Here is a 21,175-nt window from a genome sequence, read left to right as displayed (position 1 = left end):
TGGTGTCAGAGTCAAATAGAAACAGACTCTGCAGCTGCGTCTTGACTTGGAAAGCCATAAATCAACATTATTTTTGTTGTATTTTTGTAAATTTATTTTACTAATATTTTCCAGTTACATTTAAATTTGTTTTTGCCAACTCAGGAGTGGTTTGAGCCTGAATGTTGGCCCCATGTTTGACCCACCCTGGTCTAGGCAACCTCCAAAGCCCTTTTCAGCTCAAGATGGATGACATTAGGATCCAAAAGGTCAAGTGGCTTGTCCCAAGGTCACCAAGCCAGTAAAGGCACAAGCGGGTCTTGAAATCATTCTCTGTCCCCCATAAGATTTCCCCCAGGTCCTCGGCCCCCCTTCCCCAGGCTCTCCCAGAAGCTGCAGGTCAGCAGGATGAATGGCTGCTTTTATACTGCCTCCACTCAGCACTTAATGACTTGGACTGTCCCTCCTTTGAGCACCAAGTCACTGCCCCCTCTAAATCTCGTGCCCTATCTGTAAGGTGGCAACACCACCACAGAATCATAATAATGAAAAGCTAACATTTATAGACTGCTTCAAAGTTTGCACAGAGCTTTAAGAATATTATCTCATTTCATTCTCACTACAACCCTGGGAGGGAAATGCTATTATTATACCCATTTTACAGGTGAGGATAATGAGACAGACCAAGGTTAAGAGACTTGCCTAAGGTCACAAAGTCTGAGGCAAGATTTGAATTCAGGTCTTCCTGACTCTAGGTCCAATATTCTATCCACTTTGCCATCTAGTTCTGGGTGTGCATGTATATGTATGCTTATTTACATTTATATACATACACACAGATGCATCTGTGGCACTGGATACATACAGATATGTGTAGGCATCTGTGTATGTATATGTATGTACATATATACATACACATACATGTATGTGTATATGTGTATTTCAGTCATGTCCAACTTTCATGGTTTCATTGGGAGTTTTCTTATCAAAGATACTGGAGTGGTTTGTCGTTTCCTTCTCCAGCTCATTTTGCAGATGAGGAAACTGAGGCAAACAAAAAGTGACTTGCCCAGGGTCATGTCTGAGGCTGGATTTGAACTTGTGAAGATGAGCCTTCTCGACACCAGGCCCAGTGCTCTGTGAGCTATGGCGGCCCCTAGTGGCCTTTCTCTATCTCTATCTCTATCATCTACTTCACTGGGATTCTGGGAGCATCAAGTTAAACAAAGCCTGTACATCTCAAATCCTTATATAAATTCCATCTTTTCCCATAAGCCTCATAGACCTGGAGCTGGAAAGAGCCTCAGGATGGGCCCAGAAACGGAGAGATCTGGCCAAGGTCACACAGCTTCTAATTCGAGCCAATGATTTTTCACTGTTACCATCCTCATCCTCGTTCTCACCATCTATGTAATGGAAGACACGGTGGCAGCTGCTGCAGCAGCAGTGCCTGCAGTCAAGGTCCCTTCTGCTGCTAAAATTCAGGAGTTTATGTATTTATTTATTTATTTTTTAAGCAATCGGGGTTAAGCAACTTGCTCAAGGTTACACGGCCAGTTATTTCTGGGTGTGGTGCCGAGTATCTGAGCCCGGATTTGATGCAGGTCATCTCGACACTGGAGCCGGTGCTCTTACTCGCTGAGCCACCTGGCCGCCTAAGCAATTGGGGTTGAGTACCTTGCTCAAGGTTACACGGCCAGGTGTTTCTGGGTGGGTGCTAAGTGTCTGAGCCCGGGATTCGATCTCCAGGTCCTCTCAACACTGGAGCCGGTGCTCTTACTCGCTGTGCTACCTGGCTGCCCCAGGAGTTTATTGTTAATGGAAAAGCCCGGCAGACTGACCCTCTCCTCCCTTGCCCCCTTCAGCCTCATCACCTGGGCCCGTGCTACATTCCCTGACTGGCAGAGACGGTGCTTCCTCGTCTCTGGTTTGTCCTAAGATGCACCTTCATTAGGGAATCCAATAAAATCCGTTCCACTTCACAGGATTGGAAAAAGACTCCCCCAAAGACCCCTGAACAATCCAGCCTCTGCTGCCCTCTCTAAAAGAATGCTGCCGCCCAAGTTCCAGCCCCCATCTTGCCCTCCAGGGGTGAAAATAAAGCCTCCTGCAGCTACTTACCGGCTAGACATGTTCTCGGGTGGACAGAGTGGGGAAGCGGCAGTGGCACAGTGAAGATGCCAGGCTTCAGGCTGCAGTATTTATGTGGCTGTTAAGTCCTTCTGAAAAAAGGTAGAGCTTTGGAGAAAACCCCTCATCCAGGCATGGGGGGAGGGTGAACAGAAGATGCTTTCACTCCTCGACTCCTCCTAATGCCTTCAAGCTCTTAAGTCCTGCTGTTCCCATGAGAGATCTTTGACGGTATTCCAAAGACCTCAATCCTTCCCTGGGAGAGGTGGATGACAAAGAAACTGGAGGTTGGGGGTGGGGCAGGCCAAGGATTCACACTGAAGGGACAGTGATTTCACTGGCACCAGCTGCCACCCCCACCTCCTGGGGTCTCTCCATGTCATGGTCAGGGAAGAGTACCAATGGCATTCAGGGCCTGGCACCAGGTTCCAGGCCCTTCCTACTGCAGAGCAGGGCCACTGACCAACAGTGTCCTGGAATGAGTCTTTCCCCGTCCCCTCCTTCTGCATAGACTCCGTCTTCACCTTAGCCAACTGCCAGAATCACTTTGATCTCTATAGGATAACTCTTACATCCCATATTTAAATAATATTTAAAGGCAACCATCATGTCCTTTCCAAGCCTTCTCCTTCTGCCTAAGCATTCTGAAGGTAGACAGTATAATTCTTCCTAGGCTTCTCTGAAACCACCCCCTTCATCCCTTCCCACAGCCAGTAGTATTTCATAATAATCATACAACACAACTTGTTCTGCTGTTCCTCAGTTAATGAGTGTCTCTTCAGGTTCCAATTCTTTGTCATCTGAAAAAAAAGAGCTGCTACATTTTTGTGCATGTTGGTCCTTTTCCTTTCATTTCCTTGGGGTATAGCCCTAGTAGTGGTATTGCTGGGCTCATGCATATTTCTATAGCCCTTTGTTCCAAATGGCTGGATAACTTCCCAGGTCTGCCAACAGTGCATTAGCGGACCTCCTTTCTTACCTCCCTTCTAGCATTTGTCATTTTCTTTTCCTATCATCTTGGCCAAACTGATAGGTGTGAGTTGGTACCTCAGAGTTGTTTTAATATACATTTCATTATTAGTGATTTAGAGAATTTTTAGTAACTGTCGATAGCATTTCATATGACTATTGAAAGATTGATTTTTTTAATCAAATGCTTTGTTAACTTCTGGTTTACATAATTCATTTCTGCAAGATTTTGAGTTACAAATTTTCTCCCCATTTTTCCCCTACCCACCACCCCAAAGCAGCAATCCCACAGGATATCCCCTCCTCCAATCTGCTCTCTCCCATATCTTCTCCCATTCTCCCTCCGACTTTCCAGTAGGGCATGGTGGATCTCTATACCCCAGTGCCTGTATGTCTTATTTCCCAGTTACGTGTAAAATAATATTAATAATATATATATATATATATTTTTTTTTTAAACATTTGATTTTAAAACTTTGAATTCCAGATTCATTCCCTTCCCCGCCTGTCACCCACCTTTACTGGGAAGACAAGCAATTCAGTATAGGTTGTACATGTGTAGCTATGCAAAACATTTCCATAGTAGATATATTGTAAAAAAGACTGATTATATTTCCCTCCATCCTATCCCACCTCCCACTTGTTCGGTTCTCTACTTTGATCCTGTCCCTTTTTAAAAGTAGATGCTTGCAAGTTTCTTCCCCCACAGCCTGCCCTCCCTTCCATCATCTCCCCTCTCATCCCCTTCCCCCCTATTCTCCTGTAGGGTGAGATACCCTATTTAGTGTGTATGTTATTCCCTCCCTAAGCCAAATTCAATGGGAATAAGGTTGACCCATTCCCTTTTGCCTTCCTGTTCTTCCCCTCCATTGTAACCATTTTCCCTTGCCTCTTCTATATGAGATAGTTTACCCAATTCTGTTTCTCCCCATCTCCTCTCAATATATTCCTCTCTCACCTCTTAATATCACCTTTTAAATATCATTCCTTCCTATTAAATTGGTTCTGTGACTTCTATCTATGTGTACCTGTACACATATATACACACACACACTCACATATGTGTTCATATGCCCATATGCCATCCTATATAGACATCTCTCTGTCTCTCTCTAAACACACACACTTATTTCTATTCTCTTCAACTATTTTCATACTGAGAAAAGTTTCATCAGTTATAATTATCATTTTTCCTTGTAGGTATGTAAATAGTTCATATTTGACAAGCTCCCCACGATTTCCTTTCCCTGTTCACCCTCTCATGCTTCTCTTGCTTCTTGTATCTGAATGTCAAATTTTCTATTCAACTCTGTTTTTTTCATCAAGAATGCTTGAAAGTCCTCTATTCCACTGAATGATCATATTTTCCCCTGAAACGATACTCAGTTTTGTTTTTTTTTTTTTTGCTTTTTTTTTGGAGGGCAGTTGGGGTTAAGTGACTTGCCCAAGGTCACATGGCTAGTTTTTGTGTTAAGTGTCTGAGGCAAGATTTGAACTCAGGTCCTCCTGAGTCCAGGGACAGTGCTCTCTACTCACTGTGCCACCTAGCCACCCCTTATGATACTCAGTTTTGCTGAGTAGGTGATTCTTGGTTTTAAACCTTTGACCTCCAGAATATCATATTCCAACCCCTTCGGTCCCTCAGTGTGGAAGCTGCCAGATCCTGGGTTATCTTGATTGTGTTTCCACAATATTCAAATTGTTTCTTCCTGGCTGCTTGTAATATTTTCTCCTTGATCTGGGAACTCCAGAACCTGGCTATAATAATCATAGGAATTTTCTTTTTGGGATCTTTTTCAGGAGGTGATCAATGGATTCTTTCAACCTCTCTTTTGCCCTCTGGTTCTAAAACATCAGGTGTAATTTTCTTTGAGAATTTCTTGAAGGATGATTTCTAGGTTTTTTTTTATCATGGCTCTCAGGTAGTCCAATAATTTTTAAATTATCTCTCCTGGATCTATTTTCCAGGTCAGTGGTTTTCCCAATGAGGTATTTCACATTGTCTTCTATTTTTTCATTTGTTTGGATCTGTTTCATAGTATCTTGATTTGTCATAAAGTCACTAGCTTCTGTTTGCTCCAATCTAATTCTGAAGGAATGATTGTCTTCAGTGAGTTTTTGAGATTCTTTTTCCATTTGGCAAAATTGGCTTTTTAAGGCATTTTTCTCCTCATTGCCTTTTAGAGCTTCTTTTGCCATTGGAGTTAGTCTATTTTTTAAGATGTTTTTTCTTCATTAAGATTATTGACTCTCATTTCATAATTTTCTTGCATTATTCTCATTTTTCTTCCCAATTTTTCTTCCACTTCTCTTACTTGGTTTTCAAAATCCTTCTTAAGTTCTTCTGTGGCTTGTAAGCAGCTTATTCTTTTCTTGGAAGCTACTAGTGCAGGAGTTCTGACTTTGTTGTCTTCCTCCTGTTCCATGCTTTGATCATTTTTGTCCCCAAAATAGGAGTGTAAAGTTGGGTTGCTCTGCTTGCTTTGCTTCCCTCATTTGCTCATATTGCCATTCAATTACTTGACATTTGGGCTTTTTGCCACAGTAGAACTCTGCTACCAGACCGGGGAGCTTGGTCCCAATCACTGGGGTTTCTCAGCTGCCGAAGGTATTAGTTCGGTGCCCTCTCTGAAGACTCCCCATGCTTTGGCAAGCTGGTCGCACACTCCAGGACCTCCACCCTAGACCACAATCCAGATCCAAGCAGGTTAAAGCGAGAGCAATTACCCCTCAGACTGGTTATTTGGTCTACAATCTGCAGTCCAGGAGCTGAAGCTGCCATGTGGCTTTGGCTGCATGGCTTCTGTGCCTCAGTGGCTTCTCCCTCTGGGGTGGCAAAGGCCGACCACACTCCTGGACTGCTGGATCCCAAAGTCCACACTGCACTGGCCTCTCACTTTGTCCTTAGCATCTATGTGTTGATAATTCTGGAAACTTCCGCAGCTGCTGGTGATCTGAAGTCCCTCCAACCAGTGCCTGCTCAGGCCCGCCCTGAGGCTAAAATGTCTGTTTCAAGCAGGGTTAGGCTCGGCTCCCAGACCACTGTGCTGGCCGATTCCTGCCAGCCTGCTGGGCTGTCCTCAGTGGGAGGTTAGCTTCTCTGTGTCATTTTGTGGGTTCTGTATCTCCAAAGTTTATTCAGTCACCTTTTACATGAATTGGAGGAGGTGGAAGCAGGAGCCCTGCTGAAGTCCTGCTTCTACTCTGCCATATTAACTCTGCCCCCTGAAAGATTGATTTTAAAAAAAAAACTTACTATTCATGTCATTTTACCATTTGCCAATCAGGGAATAGCTCTTATTTTAGTTTCTTAAGTATTTGAGAAGTAAGACCTTTATCAGAAAAAATAATTGAAATTTTTTTCCCCCTCAGGCTCCTGGTTTTCTTTCACTTTTAACTACATTGATTTTGTTTGTTCAGAAACTTAATTTCATGTAATCAAAATTATCCACTTTACTTCCCATGATCCTATCTCTTATTCGGTCATATTTTCCCCCTTATTCAAAGACCTGACAGGTAAAGTATTTCTTGCTCTCCTAATTTGCTTATGGTATGAACCCTTTATGTCTAAATCATGCACCCATTTTGATCTTATCTTGGTATATGGTATATGATATTGTTCCCTAAACTACTTTCCATTTTCTCAGCAATTTCTGTCTCATAGTGAGTTCTTACCCCCCCCCCCCAAACTTGGAACTTTGGTTTTGCCAAACACTACATTATTCTGCTTGTTTATTATTATGTATCATGGACCTAATGTATTCTACTCATCCCCTGCTATCTTAACCAGTACCAGACTGTTTTGATGATTACTGCTTCATAATACAGTTGGAGATCTAGTAGGGCCAGCCCACCTTCCTTCACATTTTAATTTGTGTGAAATGTGTTCTGTAATTATGTGCATACAGTCCCTGGGTTTGTCTTGATAGTAAGATAACCAAGTATTTTATATTGTCTGAAGTTATCTTAAATGGAATTTCTCTCTCTACCTCTTCCTTCTGGGTTTGTTGGTAGCATATAGAAATAATGGTGATTTATGTGGGCTTATTTTATATACTAAAACTTTGTTAAAGTGGTTGGGACTAGTTTTTTAGTTGATTCTCTAGGATTCTCTAAGTATACCATCACATAATCTTCAAGGGGCAATAGTTTTTTTTCTTCACTGAAGTTCTGCTGGGTAGGTGATTCTTAGTTTTAATCCTACCTCCTTTGACTGCTGGAATATCATATTCCAAGCCCTCTGCTCCTTTAACATGGAAGCTGCTAAATCTTGTGTCATCCTGACTATGGTTCCATGATATTTGAATTGTTTCTTTCTGACTACTTGAAGTATTTTCTTTTTGACCTGGGACCTCTGTAATTTGGTTACAATATTCCTGGGAGTCTGGGATGTCTTTCAGGTGGGTTCTTCTAATTTTTTTTTTATTTTACCCCCTGGTTCTAAGATATCTGGACAGTTTCCTTTATAATTTCTTTTCTTTTCTTTTCTTTTTGCTTTTTGGAGGGCAATTGGGGTTAAGTAACTTGCCCAAGGTTACATGGCTAGTTTTTTTGTGTGGGTGTTAAGTGTCTGAGGCTGGAACTGAACTCAGGTCCTCCCGACTTTGGGGCTGGCACTTTACTCACTGCACCACCTAGCCACCCCCCTTTAAAATTTCTTGATGATTATGATAAAGCCTCCATATGCTCTGGAAAGCTGGTTGCATCATTCCTTTCAGGTAGTGCAATAATTCTGGGAATTTTTTCTTAGGTAGTTCATTGATGGCTTGTTCAATTTTTCTAAGATAAAATTAAGTATTATTCTATTTCTTTTTCTGTTCATCTGGGCAATTTATATTTTCATGAATAGTCACCCATTTCACTCAGAGTGTCAGTTTTACTTGTATATATTTGGGCAAAATAGTTCCTAAGCAGCTGATCACTTTGAAACTTCTCTCTTTACATGTATCAGGTCATTATGCCTGTGACAGTATGAAAAACCAAATAGGTACTGAAATCTTAAGCAAATCTTATTTGAATGGAGGTAGGAGAAAATTCAAAAGGAAGTAGAATTCAACTATGGAGGACTTGTGAAAATACAGGTTAGAGCCAGAGCCAATTGGCTCTGTGCTTTGAAAGCCTCACACTTAGTTTAGTAAAAGGAGAAAATGAACAGTCCTCAAGACCCAATTCCCTGGAGACACAAGCCGGGTAAAAAGGAACCTGAAAGTGGCTAAACAAGCCTGCAATGGGGGGCCATTTTGTGCCCAAATTTTGAAAGTAAAGCCATTTCAGAGTCAGCAGGGAAGAAAATCATGTCTCTGAGAAGGGAAGATCTTGCCTTGCCCAACCATGGGTCACATTTGAGGGCTAATCTTGAATACAAGGGGCTGATTTTTTTTTGAGGAGGGATTGCAGGACAATTGGGACTAAGTGACTTGCCCAAGGTCACACGACTAGCAAATATTAAATATCTGAGGCTAGATTTGAATTCACGTCCTCCTGACTCCAGGGCCGGTGCTCTATTCACTAAGCCACATAGCCACCGCTTGGTACTGATTTCTATAAAACCAAAGTTCTCAATGTCAGTAAGCCCCACACATTTGAGGCTCCTCTGAATTTATTTGCTTTTTGAGCTAAGCTGCTGTATTGTTCATTGAGGTCGGAACTCCATGTGACTTTCCTATAGATGAGCAGAGATCCATATGACAAAAATGGGCTGGTCTAGGTGTCTCAATGACTTCTGGATAGACTTTATTAGGCTTCCATATGGAACTTTCTTTGCTTCGTGAGAAGTCATTGTAGAAAGGTGGCTGGTTGCTGTTGAAGTGTTGAAGGACTTATGGAGGAATTTTCACCCGAGACAATTTGGTTTCTTACCCAAAGGTGAAGGTCTGATTTCCAGTCAACCTTCTGTCCTTGAGCTCTTCTGGAAGAACTCCACATGAATCATAGTTCATTTGGGGCTAGTATTTCCCTCTAATTAGGGAAGCTTGGTTTTTCCTTTGAAGGACTTCCCAAAGTCATATAGGGAGAGCGAGGGCAGCCAGAGTGGGAGCCCAGGTCTCCCAGAGCATGTTCTCCTGCTCGTGTCTTTGTTTAATTAACTGAGTGATAAATGAAAGCGATAATGGATTTGCTTTCCATCCTCACTCAGCTTCAGCCCAGGCAAGGACACAGCCACCTCCATCCAGCCTCACTGTTACAGTGGCTATTGAAGACCACAGGCTGCTTTCTTCTGCTCTTTCATTGGGTACTTTCTTGGATTTTCTCTTGTACAAAACCACCCTCCAAAGGGTCACCGAGGTTTCAAGGTGTTGTCCTAAACTCCTCCCCTCTCTAACCCTCCACATTAAATCAGCTGCCAGGTCCTGCTGTTTCCACCTTCATAACATCTCTCATGCATGCCCTGCTTTCTCTCCTGTGGTGAAGCCACCAAACTGGTGCAATCCCTTTGTCACCTCCTACCTTGGCTACTGCAACAGCTGTTGGGGTCTGCCTGACTCAAGTCTCTCCTGACACCAGCTGCTCTTATAAAGCACAGGTCTTCATTAAATAAATGCCTAGCCAAGATGGCAGCCTAGCAGGAAGAAGTGCACTATCCTGCCCCCAAACCCCTCCCCCCAAATAACCCCTCCAAACAAGTTTAAAAATTTATGCCAGACTGAATCTTGACAGGGAAATCTAAGAAAAAGTCCAGCCCATGTCAGTATAGGGGGATGTCTGTGGGCACTAATAATGGGGGCTAGTTGTGCAGAGTAGGTTGTGCAGAGCCTTCCAGGGCTCAGGGACAGAGGATGAGGCTGATGTATGAAGGCAAGAGGAGGCCCAGAGCCATGTCACAGCACCAAGCCCATATTCAGGATGTGGGAACTTTGTCACTCACTGCCCATCGCTAGGTCACAGATCCATCACAGACCAAGGAGGAAGCCTGTGCCCAAGGGGAGCCTGCCAAGGTGAGGGGAGGCCTCAGGCCCTAAGCTGTGTCCTGACTGAGTAACAAGTTCAGTTCAGAAGCATATAGCAACAGCTGTGTGATTCAGCCCCAAGGAATAGAGAGAGGGCTCAGGTCTAGCTTCCAGACCAGTCTAAAGCCTGCAGAGAAATGAGCAGGACAGGAGCTTCTGGCCAAAGGAGAGCCCGCAGTGCCCTTGCTCTGAACCAAAAGACCTTCCTTGTTAGCTGGGAGAAGTCTAGTCCAACAGCATCTGCTGTCCCTCTGATCCAAACCCAGGTCAGGAAAGCAGCTCAAACTGGGGGCAAGGGAGAAAGATGGAGGGTAAGGAGGCAGTGGTCAGACCACTTTTGGAGTACTGAAAGCTTACAGGTGCCCAGCCGGAGCTGTCCCTGAGATCTGAAATAACACAATGCCCCAAGAATGCAACAGGAGGCCCACCTAGACCTTCCCTCCAGAAGTGCATGGGGTATGGCTCTAACATCAGGAGTAAAGTCAGAAGCAGGCTGGAAAAATGAGAAAACAACAAAAAAGGAATCTCACCATTAAAAGTTATTATTATTGGGGGCAGCTAGGTGGTGCAGTGAATAGAGCACTGGCCCTGGAATAAGGAGGACCTGAGCTCAAATTTGGCTATAGACATTTAACACAAAAACTAGCTGTGTGACCTTGGGCAAGTCAAAACCCCAATTGCCCTACCTTTCCCCCCTCCAAAAATCATGCAAAAAAGTTATTATGATCACAGTGACTCTCCAGATACAAAACCAGAAGAAGAAAATGACTCTGAAACATCTACAAGCAAAGCAACAAAGAAAAACATAGCTTAGGTATAAATTTAACTAAAATTCCTGGAAAAGATGAAGCAAGATTTTAAAAAATGAGTTTAAAATGTCTTATAAATCAAACGAGAATGTCAGAGGGAAAAAAATGGAAAAGAAATGAGAGCTATGAAAGAAAGAATTGGATAAAAGAATTAATAGTTTCAACAAAACCTTGGCCAAGCAAGAAGCAAACTAAAAATGAGAACGTACCAAATAGAAGTTAATGGTTTCATGAGACAACAAGGAATATGAAAACAAAGTCAAAAGACTGAAAAAGTAGAAGAAAATGCGAAGTATCTCATAAGCAGAACAGCTGATCTGGGAGAGAGAAGTAGGAGAAAAAAACATTTAAGGATCTTTGAACTCTGTGAATTCCATGCCCCTGCCCTATCCCAAACCAAATCAAATAAACAAAAAAAACCAAACCTTAGACAACCTATTTCAAGAAATTTGAAAAGAAAATTGTCTGAATCTCTTAGAACTAGGGGCAAAGTGGAAATGGAAAGAATAGACCAGTAATCTTTGGAAAAAAGGAAACTCCTTGGAACATTATAGCCAAAATCCAGAGGTTTCATCCTGTTCAAAGAAAATATATTGCAAATAATCAGAAAGAAAAAATTCTAATACCAGTGAACTATGGCCAGAATCACACATGACTTAGCTGTCACTCCTATAAAAGATCAGAGAGTGTGGAATAAAATAAGCCAGAGGAAAGGATGTAGGATTAGAACCATGAATAATTAACCCAGAAAACAAAAACAGAAACTAAATGTAATCCTATAGGGAAGACAGTGGATCTTTAATGAAGTAGAGGGCTTTCAAGCATTCATAATGAAAAGACCAGCCCCGCATAGGAACTGAAGTGAAAACACAGGAGTCAGGAGTAATCACAAAGAGCTAAACAAGAATAAATCGCTAACATTCAAACACAGGGAGATGATGCCTGGGTCCTCTTTGAGCCCTGTCATCATCAGGAGCCATAAAAGGAATCTAATTAGACAGAAGGTGTGGGAGTGATTCTGTTACATCTTGATGATGTTAAAAGAAGAATGGAAAGGGAAGAGGAATCCTCTGTGGGGAAGGGGAGAGGGAGAGTGAGAGGGAATTTAGGGGAAATTATCTCACATAATAGGAGGCCAAACAAAGAAGGAGGGAAGGAAAAAGCTGACACATGAGCCTCATTCTCATCTGACCTGGGCAAAGGAGAGAAAAATACACCTGCAGAGTTTGGTTGAGAAATGTAATTCATACATTTTACTCAGGAGGAAAAAGGGAGGGAAAGGGGAAAAGGGCAAAAGGGGAACTAGAAGGGGGGAAGATTAAAGGAGAAATTAGTCCTAAGCAAAACACACTCTAAGGAGGCCCCAAAATATCTGTGGCTCTTTTTGCAGTGGCACAGAATTGGGAACTGAGGAGGTGCCTGTGAATTGGGGAAAGGGCAAAAAATTATAGCATATAAGCATACTGTGCTGTCAGAAATGATGGAGGGAATAGCTTTAGAGAAACCTGGCAAGACTTGTGTGAACTGATATGAAGTGAGAACTAGGAGATCAATTTATATAATGACAACAATATTGTAAATAGAAACAACTTGAAACCCTTAGTAAGTCTTATCAGTGAAATGCCCAACCAGAGACCAGAGTTCTAGTTAGGAACCATGGTATCCCCCTACCTCCTGACAGAAAGGAGAAGCCCTTGGCAGACATTTTGGGGGCAGACCAATATGGAAATTTGTTTTGTGCTGAGCACTATGTTGGGAGCCAAAGAGGTGTGATCCAGACTCAGATAATTACCCAATGATACTGGATTTTAAAACAAGAATCTCTTGGAGGTGCGACTTTTTGTTCAGTTAGCTCCTGAGTTCTTCGTTATGGGTTACATTTATCAGGATGTTATTTGAGTTCTGTGATCAATAGGCTACACCCCAAGATTTTAGTTTTTGAGAGTCAAAATATTTGATTCAGCACTTGGGTATTTTTGGGTGGTCAGCTCTAAACGTGATGACTTTTGAGGATTGCAGGTTTGGCTTTGAAGTTTGCTCTCAATTGTATCTGTTTATGACTGCAGCTGCATTAGCAGGTACTTGAGGCCTAGATCAAAGGTCTTACCCTAAGACTTTAGTCTCCTAGATAACAAATCCTTATCAAATTATCTATTCCATGCTACTTCCAGGATACAACAGACTAGGTAATGATAAGAAAACTTGAGTCCCCTTCCTTTGTCTCGTTGCTCTATAAAAACCTTGTCCTAAGAATCAATAAATGGAGTTCAATATTCTTCTTTGAACTACCCACATGGCCTAGTCATTTCTTATTCATGTCTACAGATCATGCTAAGTGCTGGACACTGAGCAGCCCATGGCAGCACTATGCTTGCAACAAGTTTTTACCAAATGATTTTTCATCTATTCATTTTAATGAGTTAATTTATTCCTTATTTATATTTTTTCTTAGAATACTCTTTACTTTCCTGCTTAAGAAAAAAGGGCACACAGTTTAAACTAATCACCATAATATTTTCACTCAGGCCAAGGTGGTCTCATTAATTCCATGATGTAGATTAATACTTTGAATTCAAACTAGGCCAGATAAATGAGGGGTCAACATGAGTAAACAGGAACATTCCAGGAATAAGTTACTTAACTTGAGCCCAGAAAAGGACAAAGGTTTCCCAACAGATAAATAGTCAATGGTTCTGAATAAAAAGACCTGAAAAGAATATGCACAAGCTCTCAACAATCTTTTGAAAAATACTCCAGATCACTCATAATGAGAGAAATAAAGATTAAAGTGGCTCTGAGATTTTACTTCATGCCTACTGACTGGCAAAGATGAATGACAAAGGAAAATTATGATTGTTTAAAGGGACAGGCAGGTTAAGACACTGTTGGGGGGACTGTGAAGTGGTCAGGCCATTACGGAAAGCAATTTGTAATGATAATCAGAAAGCTACTAAACTGAGCACACCTTTAACACTAGTAGGCCTATACTCCAAAAAAATCAAAGAAAGAGGGAAACGAGCAATCTACAGAAAAACATTTCTGCTATTCTTTTTGTAGTTGTGAAAAACTGGAAACTAAAGGGAAACCCACTAACTTGGGGAAAGTAAAGGAATATTATGATGCATAAAAATTACAAGAAGAAAAAACTGCAGAGATTTGGATGAACTGATACAGAACAGAACCAGGAGAATAATTTATAAAATAACAACATCATTACAAAAGAAAACAACTTTGACAAACTAAAAAAATGTTGATCCACAGAATAATCGATCATACGATTTCAGGAGACCAATGATAACTCACATGATGAATCCTAGCACTAATGTCCCGAAGGGGAGGCGGCTCTAAGCAGCCCATCACTCAAATATAGAAAAATAATGGAGGGATAAAAGGAGATGCTTTCAGAAATGATTTTGTTTGTTATAAGGGAGGGTTTTGGGGGGTTAGGGTTAGACCGTTTGCTCCTCGTTTCTTATAGCACAATAGTATTCCATAACATGCATATACCACAACTTGTTCAGCCATTCCCCAATTGATGGGCACCCCCTTAATTTCCAATTCTTTGCTACCACAAAAAGAGCTGTTATAAACATTTTTGTACATATGGGTCTTTTTCTCATTTCTATGATCTCTTTGGGATATAACCCTAGGAGTGGTATTGCTGGATCAAAGGGTATGAAAGTATTTATAGCCCTTTGGGCATAATACCAGATTGCTCTCCAGAAAGGCTGGATCAGTTCACAATTCCACCAGCAATGCATTAGTGTTCCAATTTGCCCACATCCTCTCCAGCATTTGTCATTTTCCTGTTTTGTCATCTTAGCCAATCTGACTGGTGAGATGTGGTACCTCAGAGTTGTTTTGATTTGCATTTCTCTAATCAATAGTGAATTAGAGCATTTCTTCATGTGCTTATAGATAGCTTTAATTTCTTTCTCTGAAAACTGCCTGTTCATATCCTTTGACCATTTATCAATTGGGGAATGACTTGTATTCTTATAAATTTGACTCAGTTCTCTGTATATTTTAGAAATGAGTCCTTTGTCAGAGACTTAGGTTGTAAATATTCCTTCCCAATTTCCCACCTCCCTCTTAATCTTGGTTACATTGGCTTTGTTTGTACAGAAACTTTTCAATTTCATGTAGTCAAAATTATCCATTTTACATTTTATAATGTTCTCTAATTCTTGTTTAGTCATAAAGTCTTTCCCTCTCCACAAGTCTGATAGGTAAACTATTCCTTGTTTTAGGAGACTGCTTACAGTATCAACCTTTATACCTAGATCATGAACCCATTTAGACTTGATTTTGGTATATGGTGTTAGATAATGGTCTATGCCCAGTTTCTGCCATACTATATTCTAGGTTTCCCAGCAGTTTTTGTCAAATAGTGAGTTCTTATCCCAAAAACCATGGTCTGGAGGTTTATCAAACAATAGATTACTATAATCATTGACTTCTGAATCTCGTATGCCTAATCTATTCCATTGATCCACTCCTCTATTCCTCAGCCAGTACCAAGTAGTTTTGATGACTGCTGCTTTATAATACAGACTGAAATCTGGTATAGCTAGTCTTTTCATTAATTCCTTTGATATTCTGTACCATTTATTCTTCCAAATGAATTTTGTTACTATTTTTTCTAGCTCTATAAAGTAGTTTTTTGGTAAATTAATTGGTATGGCACTAAATATATAATTTAATTTAGGTAAAATTGTCATTTTTATTATATTAGCTCGACCCAGCCATGAGCAATTGATATTTTTCCAATTAGTTAGATCTGACTTTATTTGTGTGAAAAGTGTTTTGTAGTTATGATCATACAGGTCCTGGGTTTGTTTTGGCAGGTAGATACCCAAATATTTTATAATGTCTACAGTAACTTTAAGTGGGATTTCTCTTTCTATGTCTTGCTGTTAAATTTCATTGGAAATATATAGGAATGCCGAGGATTTATGTGGATTTATTTTATATCCTGCAACTTTGCCAAATTTATTTATTGTCTCAAGTAGTTTTTTACTTGATTCTCTAGGATTCTCTAAGTATATCATCATGTCATCTGCAGAGAGTGATAGCTTGGTCTCTTCTTTGCCTAATTTGATTCCTTTGATTTCTTCTCTAATTGCTACTGCTAACATTTCTAGTACCAGATTGAATAAGAGGGGTGATAGTGGACACCCTTGTTTCACTCCTGATCTTATGGGAAATGCTTCTAGCTTCTCCCCATTACATATAATACTTGCTGATGGCTTTAAATAGATGCTACCTATTATTTTAAGGAAGGCTCCATTTATTCCCATACTTTCTAATGTTTTTAATAGGAATGGATGTTGTATTTTGTCAAAAGCCTTTCTGCATCTATTGAGATGATCATGTGGTTTCTGCTAGTTTTATTGTTGATATGATCAATTATACTGATGGTTTTCCTAATATTAAACCATCCTTGCATTCCTGGAATAAATCCTATGTGACCAAAGTGTATTATTCTTGAGATAAGTTGCTGTAGTCTTTTTGCTAGTATTTTATTTAGAATTTTTGCATCTATATTCATGAGGGAGATTGGTCTATAATTTTCTTTCTCTGTTTTATCTCTTCCTGATTTAGGTATCAGTACCATATTTGTGTCACAAAAAGAATTTGGTAGGACTCCTTCTTCACTAATTTTCCCAAATAGTTTGTAGAGTATTGGAATCAATTGTTCTTCAAATGTTTGATAGAATTCACTAGTGAATCCATCCTTTCATCCATCCATCCATAAAATGGAGTTGGGAAACTTTTAACAAAATAAAAATACAATAGGGCAGAGAGAATGTTAATTTGTGGTTTTCTGTGTCAATAGGAGCTCTCCCGAATCCGGTCACTGGCCCATTTAACATCTGAGTTTGCCACCCCTGGTACAGAGCACTGATTCCCCCCCCCCCCCCAGTAGAACAAGACAATGCATTCCATGACATCCTGGCCAGGTCTGTGAAGCCCAAGAGTTTCTCCACATCTTCCTGTGAGGCTGCCATCACCTCCTACAACCAGGTTTTCCTGAGAGATTCTCACAGTAATTGTTAAACCTCCCACACTGGGCTTTTTCTCTGAATCAGACAATGTATCCAATGGTATAATCATAGAGTCATGGCAGCCAGAACCTTCTGGGAAATTTAGTCTGAGGATTTCCCCCAAAAGAACAAGATTGAGTCCCAAGCATGGTGCGAAATGAAGTCCACAAAGAGAAGTCCATGTGCCAATATAAGTCATTATTTTAGAAGTGGGCTTCAGGGATGTAAATTCAGGCAGACATTTGGAAATGTGCCAGGTGGTTAAGGGAAAGCAAAATGGCAGCTAATGAAGCCTTGTGGGGGCCCAAAGCCAGGTTAGTGAATGACTTGGGCAATCTTGGAATCTGCTTATCTCACAGTGTTAAAGAGAAAGCTGAGAAAAAAGAAGATTGGGGGCTTCTAATACCCCAAATTCTAGAACAGTAAATTAGTTTGCAAGAAAACAATTGAAAAGTATATTAAAGCTGTGAAATAGCTTATGAAGATGATACTGAGTCTCTTCCTGTAAATACAGACATTGCCATTCAATCTGCTCAGTGGATTTGTTTAAAGCCCTCAGAATCTTTTGCTCAGCAACTCCTGCATGCCCAGAGCAGGCAGGCAATTGAGGCCATCGTCTGGACCAATCAGACTCAACAATTCCCACTTCCCCTCAGAGATCCAGATCATGGTGGTAACATGATTCTCCACCCCAATTATCCAGATTGCGGCTTCAATTTACTCCATTCTTTGCCCTGGTAGCAAAATCACACTTCTCTACAAGGCAGTGTGGTTTAGTAGATAGAGCACTGGGCTTGGACCTGGAAGATTTGGATTCAAATCTTACCTAACATACTGACTTAGCTGTGTGACTGAATGAGACACCCTCTCTGAGACTCCTTACTTATTTGCAAGAGGAGGATGATAATAGTACAGACCTCACAGGGTTGTGAGGATCACATGAGTTAATGCCTGCCAAGCCCTCTGTAAGCCTTAAAGCACCAAAGAAATGTGAGCTAGACGTGGGAGTTACTCAGGCTTTCTAAGAGAAGGAACCTGGGGTTAGACTGATGTCATTCTTCCTTGTTACAAACTGGAGAAGGAGGTACAATAGAGGAGAGATATCCTTGGAAACTGAGGCTAGGAAGCATTTGGTTACTTTAGGTCTGGTAGTAGGGAAGGACCAAGGAAGCCAAGGACTGAGTTTCTCTTCTTTTCTTTCTTCCTCTTCTTTTCTTTTCTCCATTTCTCTTCTTTTTGTCACTTTTACTGTCTTTTCTTTCCTTTCTTTTCTCCTTTCTCTTCCTTCTTTTCTCTCTCTCTCTCTCTCTCTCTCTCTCTCTCTCTCTCTCTCTCTCTCTCTCTCCCCCTCTCCCTCCCTTCCTTTCTCTTCCTTTCTTTCCTATTTCTGAGTCACTGAAGCCTTCCCCTCAAACCTGTGTGCTTCATTTTCCCTCCTCTCTGCTTCTTATCTGTGTGGGTGGGAGGTGGGGTAAGAGATGACAGAGGATGAGGAGGAGGGAAGGGAGCAGCTTTAAACAGGCATTCTAAACTTAAGAAGAATCAGCACTGGAATATACAAATGTGAAAAATGACTGCACATGAAAGCATAAACAGGTATTCTTAGCCTAGGGTTGGTGGACCTTTTCTTTTTAATTTTCATAACCATTTCAGTATAATTGGTTTTCTTCATAATCCTCTGTATTTTGTTTTATGCATTTAAAAACAGGATTCTGAAAAAGGCACCTTCAGACATTGCCCAGGAGTGAAGAGATTTGGCTGTTATTGAAAAAAAAAAATAGCACGTGACCTTTAACAAGATAATAACAAGAATGTCTCATTTGCCTTCAGGTTCCCTTCTGAATTCTTTTTATTTCCTGTGCACTTTTTGAGGGTTGGGGTGTTGTTTCTATTATTATCTAAAATACATTTACATTAATTAAATGCATTCAGAGGACTGTCAAAACCAGCTCCTATTTACATACAGCCTTCCTACTGCAAAGTGCTTTCTTCTGGGGGGCAGGAAATATAAATGCTGCCTTTAGCCTTCTCCCTTGTCCCTGCAGGGCCAATGAATTCCAGCCTACGTGGCCAGTTGTGGGAGATGAACTCTCCACAAAGAGGAGGGCTGGCAGCTGGAAAGCAGATGTAGCCTGTCACTGGGGCTTGCCACAGCTCAGCACCATGGACCCAGCCTTAAAGCCAATGTCAGCTCCCTGCTCCAAGATCATGGAGCCTTTGGAGAAAACCAAAACACATGTGTCGTGATAGCAGATATTAACATTTTTCTTTCTGTTACATTGTGATGTACTGCCATATTTCCCTGAAGTCTTGGCTTGCTATTTCGTATCAGGTAATCCAGATGTAGACAGGCAGCACCATGGACAGCACTGGGTCTCATACACTGTGACCCTGATGAGTACCAGGCCAGTGGACCCAGATGGCTCTGGAGGAGAACGAGAGTGTGCAGGTGACTTTGCACAGCCCTCCCTCCCTCCCTCCAATCCAAGTCAACTTCAAGTCCCATCATCATTTCCTGAAGTCATGGTCATCTTTGAGAACAAAGACCAAACGCAACAACAACATGTGACCCTGGAGAAGTCACTTAATCCTGCTTGTCTCAGCTTCCTCATCTGTAAAATGGGGACACGCTAGAGAAGGCAATGGTAAAGCACTCCAGTGTCTTTGCCAAGAAACGCCCAAATGAAGTCATGAAAAGTGGGATAGGACTGAAAAATGGCTCGAGAGCAAATGGAGTAATCTATTCTACTATGTTCACTTTGCTCAGTCATTGGCGATCAGGAAACCACCTGGGTTCTTCCCTGTTTTGGTGTATACTAGTATGACTATGCTGCCGTGTTATCTTGTGCAAATAATTCCTCCTTCCCTCCCCGGACCCGAGACACACACTTTGCACGTGTTTCATGTCACACAAACAACTATGTACGAATGAGATTTAGACAATAGAAATTGGAGATACTCAGAATGAAGGCACTGAGTGTGAGGGGGATCAGGAAAGAATGTTTGCAGAAGATGGGAGTTTAGCTAAGGCCTGAAGGGAGTCAGGGAAGTCGAGAGGCAGCAGGGAGGAGGAAGGCGATTCCAAGCAGGATGAACCACCAGGGAAAGTTCTTGGATGCCCAGAGTCTGGAGGGGGGGCATGTGCAAGTCATTGTCATTGAACCACAAACGTTGTGGAAGGAAGTAAAGCAGAAAAAATCCTCTTAGAGAGGGGCTAGGAGACATGCCTTTCCCCTCTTCCAGCAAAGGGTCACACACCCGTCATCTTTTAATCAAATGGATCACGGGCTCTCCTGATCAGCCCCCTTTCTTTTATGGTCGTTACTGTTAGTAAGAATCCAATCAAAGGCAAGGAAATGCCAATGACACCTTCAGATCATGTTTCACAGTAAAGGGACCATCAGGGCATGTGTGACAAATGTTTTTGAATAACAAACACTATGGAGGAAATGGCAGTTAGCTCTCTGCTCTTCTGATTGATTGGCCAGCTTGAGGGACTAGTTAGGAGGTCGCTGAGAGAGGCAGCCAGTTTTGGATGCCAAGGACAAAATGCCGGTTGACAGCTTCAGGAAGCATTCCCCTATGTTCGCTTCTAACACAGACAGCCCTCATCCAACAGAGCTCATTTTGGGACGGGCTTTTTGCCGGCTTGATGATTTACGAAACCTTGCTCCCCATCCTCTTCCTGTCTCCCGAGGTCCTGGAGGCTGCGCCCCAAGGCTTGGCCACACCTCCCCCCACAGTTCCATTGGTATTCATAGGTCTTCTCCACTGCAGACCTTCCCCTGGCTCAGAATCACTCTTCTGCTGGTGCCCGGTGCTGCAGAGAAAGCATCGTGCTGGGAGCTTAATCTAAACAGTCCTCTCATCCTGACAGGAAGGAGGTAGGGAGAAACACAGCCAAAGGAGTCCATCACTTTAGAATCAATGTGGGCGATTGCCTAAAATGATTTATTTTTACGAGAGAGGACATCTGTATGTTGGTGGCAGAATAGGAGAGCATTATTAGGGCCAGCAGGTGGAAGCAGGCTTGGAGAGGGAGCCCACCCATCTGCCCCAGATCCTACATATGTTATAACACCATCAACCAATTCCTATGGCTTTGTAGCCTCACAGACAGATAGGAATTTGACAAGCGGATTATGGAGATTTCATTAGGGTATTATTTTCCTACGTGAAATTGGCACCCTCAACAAATCTGCAGGTGACACAATGGTGTGAAGGATGGCTGACATCTGAGGGCAGATCCAGGAAGGAATCTGGACAGGTCAGAAGGATGGGACTAGAGAATCAG

This window comes from Petaurus breviceps, unplaced genomic scaffold (assembly GCF_028583685.1).
Source record: "Petaurus breviceps papuanus isolate PSGF00001 unplaced genomic scaffold, PetGlider_PUasm1.0 207, whole genome shotgun sequence".
Classification (NCBI taxonomy): Eukaryota; Metazoa; Chordata; class Mammalia; order Diprotodontia; family Petauridae; genus Petaurus; species Petaurus breviceps.
The sequence above is the reverse complement of the archived record's forward strand: the minus strand, read 5'-3'. Positions refer to the sequence as shown.